This window comes from Hippopotamus amphibius, chromosome 4 (assembly GCF_030028045.1).
Source record: "Hippopotamus amphibius kiboko isolate mHipAmp2 chromosome 4, mHipAmp2.hap2, whole genome shotgun sequence".
NCBI classification, from domain to species: Eukaryota; Metazoa; Chordata; class Mammalia; order Artiodactyla; family Hippopotamidae; genus Hippopotamus; species Hippopotamus amphibius.
Window position 1 is genome coordinate 6,254,188 of NC_080189.1, and position 6,000 is coordinate 6,260,187.

Genomic DNA, 6,000 nt, shown 5'->3' on the forward strand with positions numbered 1-6,000 from the left:
CACTGACTTTTCAGATGTTCTATAGTCTATAAAAAGTCTCCCTATTGGCATATACCTCCATATTGGTTTACTCCATTGAATTAGTTTACTCAGTTCTGAAGTTGCTGTGATGAGAAAGTGATGCTACAAAATCAAATGGCTCCTGAGTTTTAAAACTGCTTTGCAAGGGAAAACTTATGCTATAATTCAGACAATGTTGTGCTTTCATACCAAATGAGTCCTCTAATAGAACCATCTAATGACTCACATAAGAAATCAGATTTCTGCGTTGAAGAATCCCCTTTCTAGTCTAAATGAAATCTTGGATAAATGGTTCAGTTCTGGGGATTCATAGCTTAAATCTCTGCTTCTGACTTATTGTTGTTGGCTATATTGATTGTGTTTATATCATTTATAGGGCAATAATCTCCTGTGCCTCTCAATGTGTATTCAAAAACTCCACCTAAAATAATGATGTCTAAATGACTTGAAACTACTGATCATATCTATAGTTCTATACAAAATACTGGGCATGCACAATTCACATACAGAGTAAAACTGGCATAAGGCTCATTGGATAATCTAGAGTTGACTATCAGTCCATGCCAAGCATTCTACTAGCCTAACTCCCTTAAAGGAAAGAAAGAACTGGGCTCTCAAGATGGGGCATTGGGGGACATGATGGATCCAGGGCAGATGAGCAACCACTGTGGCATTGGGGGACCAAATATTTGATCACCTAATGCTTTCTATTGAAAGATTAATGATCAATGGGGGAAATAGTGAAATAAAAATTTACATTTTAAGGTAGAACAAGAAAAATTAAACATAGAATTTTCTCTCTGTGCTTGTTTGGGCCTCCCTCCTTCCCTCCCTAATGTGCAATGTGCGTCTGCATTACACATTAACCAGATCTCCTCAAAGATGGGAGTGCCTGCTGGACCGTAAAGATCATTTTCCCCCTTGTTTCTTCTGACGTTAGCAATGTAACTGCTTAAAAGAATAGTGTTCTTTCCCAGCTCTGTAGGGGGTCATGGTGACTTGCTGCTTGCTTTATATGCGCTTACCTAGACTATGCATCCTTGGTGAACTTTATGTAAAATATCAGTATGTCATTTTGAGGTACGGTCCTTTTCTCTTGAAAATGTATATAACTGTGCCTTCAATTTCTAATTGACAGAAGAGTACTCAGAGCTTTCTGAGAATCTACTTCCTGAGTTCTAGTCCTCTGCTGGCTTGAGTAAAATGCTCCTTTTTCCTTCTTAACTTGATAGTTAACTGAATTTTCATCAACACGTCTCTTCCCGAAGTTGCTTTCTGCTCTGCTAAGGAGGGAGATGGGGAAGAGGCCTGTGGTCCTTTAACCTGAACTTGGCTATTCCTTTAACCTTTCCCTTTCTGAGTACAATCCTCTGTCCCAGTGTTCAAATGGGTGAAATGAACAATGGCCATGAAGCCATGGGAGAAAGGAGAACTTAGTGGCCAGTGAGACCTCCATGCTAGGAGATGTGAAACACACCCTCTCCTCCCCACTGCTCATCTCCAGCACCCCAAGAACATCAGCCATCTCCTCTCTGCACCTTTCCCATCTTGCCCCTGGGCAGTTTGTGCCCTGGAGTGACTCCTTGTGGGTTCTCACCCCTCCCTTTCTGGCCCCCTCCCTCTTGTGTCTTTGTTTTCCCTGACCCCTCACTCCATGTTCATCTTCCCTTGCTTCCCCCCTTCCCAGTCAGCCCTTGCTTGACTCTCCCCAAATATCCCATCAGAACATACCTGCGTACTCTGCTCTGGGCTCACCTCTGCTGCCAGCCTTTGTCTCTGACCCCTTGAGCTTTATGGCTCTATTTGACCCCGCCCTGGAGGGAGGGACAGGGTGAGGCATGTGCTGAGCAAGGTGGTGACCTACAGCTCAGGAGGCTCCACAGTGGCCAGGGTCAGCAGCACAAGGAAGTGCATGGGGCTGTGGCTGCTGCAGCCCAGAGGGCTCCTGTTACCCCCGAGTACTCAAGTTTGGAAACTCCCCAGTCCTTCACCACTTCTGCTGCCAGATTCACTTCTGTTTTCCCCAATAACAATCTGTGCCCTATATCTGCTTCCCTATCATTCCTCCTGCTGCAGTGGCACCTGTCACAAGAATTGTCTGTGTTTTCTCTGTGATAGTCCGAGCTATGCCAGCTATGCCATCATCTGTTAAAGTAGGTGGTGAGTTTCAGAGGTCAGAGATAAGGACAAGGAGAAGTTTACTAGCTAGTGGTCTCACCTGAAGCAGATATATGGACAAAGGCAGAAGCTGGTAGAGACTGACACCAACATCAAAAACAGAGAATCTAACCCATGTGCAAATGGAGAACCAGAGACAGAATAGTTTGGGAGAGAAAAGCCACTGAGTCGAGACTCCAGAAGAAGTCATATTAGCCATCTTGAGACCCTGACAAGATTCAGGAAGGAGGGAGGGGTTGGCTGGGGAGAAAGCCTATCAGGATGGCTGAGGGTATGGCCCAGAGAAGGGAAAAGGGAAAGGGAAGTGGGGGTGGGGTGGGACAGGCACCTGTGCCAGGAGAGGAAACAGTACTACAGTGGCTTTGTCAGATGGCAAGGGCAAACTCGGGCAGGGAGGACGCTCTTGGTCAGAGGGAAAGAATAGTCAGGAGCACTGCATGGCTGGGAAGAACCAAGAGGTCACTTTTCCTTTGCGCACCAAGTCTTTTTTAAAAATTTTATTTATTTTGTTGACTTACTTTTTTTATTTTTATGGCTGCGTTGGGTCTTAGTTGTGAAATGCGGGATCTTCGTTGCAGAGCGCAGGCTTCTCTCTAGTTGTGGCGCACAGGCTCCAGGGTGTGTGGGCTCTGTAGTTTGTGGCACGTGGGCTCCCAGTAGTTGTGGTGCAAGGGATTAGTTGCCCGGAGACATGCAGGATCTTAGTTCCCCAGCCAGGGACTGAACCTACGTCCCCCGCATTGGAAGACGGATTCTTTACCACTGGACCACCAGGGAGGTCCTGCTCACCAAGTCATGATGGCTTATTCTGTTGTTATCACATGACTTTTGTCTTTCTCATCATTATTTTCCTGCTGCTTGCATTGCATGTCATTTCTATATTTATTGGCAGCTAGATGAAGGAAGGAGAAAACAGTTAGTCAACCTGCCAAAATGCAATTTCAGAAATCAGAGAGTCAGATAACAAGTGTTGGTGAGGAAGTGGAGAAATCAGAACCTTATACATAGCTGATGGGAATGTAAATAGTGTGGCCACTGTTGAAAACAGTCTGGCAGTTCCTCAAGTGATTAAACCTAGAGCTACCACATGTCTGGAAATCCCACTGCTAGATAAACGAGAAATGAAAACATATGTTCACACATAAACTTGTACGTGAGTGTTCATAGCAGCATTATTCATGATAGCCAAAAGGTGGAAGCAGCCCAAATATCCATCAACTGATGAATGGATAAAGAGAATGCGATAGATCCACACAATGGAATGCTATTTGGCATTAAAAAGGAATGAAGTACTGTTACATGCTACAACATGAATTAATCTTAAAAACCTGTGAAATGAAAGAAGCCAGTTAAAAAAGACCACCTATTATATGATTCCATTTAAATTAAATACCCAGAATAGGCAAGTCTATAGAGACAGAAAGTGGATTAATGGTTGCTTTGGGCTGGTGAAGGGATGTTGTCTAGGCGGTGATACCTAATGGATGTGGGGTTTCTTTGCGAAGTGATCAGTGTTCCAAAATTGACTGTGGTGAGGGTTGCACATATCTGTGAATATACCAAAACGCATTGAATTATGCACTTTATGGGTGAATTGTATACCATGTGAATGGTACCTCAAGAAAGCTGTTTTTAAAAATACTGAGAGGGACTAATATCTAGAAACACACACAAAACTCCTGAAAAATCAGCCAGAAAGGGGAAGTCACTCCAACGGAAACATGCGTGAAGAATCTCAAGGTAACTTACAGAAGAAGAATCCTAAAGGGTTCAAGGGCATGTGAAAAGATGCCCAAAGGTAGTGGTAGTTAGAACAGTGCAAATTCTTCAGCAACGAGATATAGTTTTATACCCATTGCTGGCAGAGATAAGAAAGCTGGATGATGCCAAGTGTTGGCAGAGATGTAGGGAAATAGGGTTGTGGGAGGGATGCGATGATACAGTCGTTCTGGAGTGCCATCCTCAGTACGGGAGCACGAGGTAGTCACAGCACAGAGTAGAAACAGCCTTGGGAGCAGATACCACTGCGGGGCTCGCTCCTGGAGGATGAAGGATGGCAAGGCCACCGCTTACTTTTGTGCAGGCAGGGAGGGAGGGTTTACAAGTGCGCATTTCACTTTTTAATTTGAAGGAGTAAACAGAATGTTCATAGAAAGATGATAATGTTACAAGGTAGCACAGAATGAATGCTGCCAGAGTTGTGCCTGATGGGCAGTCCTGCAGGATTCAGAAGGAGCTTGCCCTCAGGACTGCCAGCTTCTCCAGGCCTGGGGCTCTGTTTAGATTCCTCTGTGTTAGATGCCCAGGGCTGCTGTACAAAGTGCCACATGCTGCATGGTTTAAAACAATGTAAGTTTATTCTCTTACAGTTCTGGAGTCTGGAAGTCTGAAATCAAGGTGCTGGCAGGGCCACGCTCCCTCTGAAACCTCTAGGGGAGGGCCCTGGCTTGCTTCTTCCAGCTTCTGGTGTAACTGGCAGTCTTTGGCGTCCCTTGGTTCCTTGGCTTGTAGATGTGTCCCTCCAGTCTCTGCCCCTGTGGCCACATGGCAGTCTCCCACGTGTCTGTGTCTTTCCTCTTCTTACAGGGATACCCAGTCATTGGATTAAGGGTCTATCATACTCCAGTATAATTTCATTTTAGCTAATTAAATCTGCAAGGACCTTATTTCTAAATAAGGGCGCATTCTGAGGTTCCAGGAAGGACGAGAATGTGGGGGGACACTATCCAACCCTCTTCATATCCCCCTTGGCTCCCACATGGCAGATGTATGGCTCAGGGCACGTGAGTGCTCTGAGATGCTCCACCCTGAGGGCTCCACAAAGCAGAGGCGAGTGTAGTCTTGGGATGTGCGAGGGTCGAGGAGGAGGAAGATGTTCTAGACAAGGGACAGGCAGGAGCAGAGCCTCAGAGCTGAGATGGGTGGTGTGTTCCCAGGACCCAGAGTGGGGTGAGAGTCCTGGGCAGAATCCGGTACTGTGCCGAGGAAGGCAGAGGTGCGGATGTGCGGGAGGAGGTGTTTAGAGCTAGGAACCGCTTGTGCACGTCTGTGGAAAAGTGGGGCGAAGAGGGGAACTTGAGGAAATGCCATGGAGACCACGGATGTCTTTAAGAACCACCCCAAGGAAAGTGAGAAGAACGGACGCTCAGGCAGAAACGCTGGCTGAAGCTGTGGTTGTTGACAGGTCCAGGGCAGTGAAGTGTGGAATTCTGGAATTTGGGCTCTGCTGCCTTGCCTCCTGCTCTGTTTTCCCAGCTCACCACAGTCTCTGGCTGCTGGCCCCCCCTGTACATGACCTTCATTTTTGAGGTCTGGTTCCTCCCCACTCAGTGTTAATGATTGGTGACAATTACAGATAACACTTGGGCAAAGATTGTGTCCCTTAAGTTCTGGGCTGCCTGCCTCCCTTAAAGGGGCAGAAGTGATAGCCTTGGGGATGACCATGTTGTAGGGGACAGGATGTCTCGTCTTGGGGAAGGGCAGTGTGACTGGTGAGGATGGATTCAGTGTCTGTAGTTCGTGGGCCAGGGATCACAGCTCACAGCCTTCCCATTGCTAACTCTCGATATTTTGTTTTCAAAAAATTCACAACACATCAGAGATAATTTGAAGTAATTTAGAGAGCATGAATGTTTCCATAGAACCAGCAAAAGGAAATAGTTCCGCATGTGCTGCACCAGCAAAGTCACCTGTTTAGCCTTCTAGGCTAATGAGGCCACCGTCATGGGTTTCATCGCTGATTAGGGAAGACTGGTTCACAAAGAGAACATTCTACCTTTCTCCTCAGGGGTCCTGGCACTA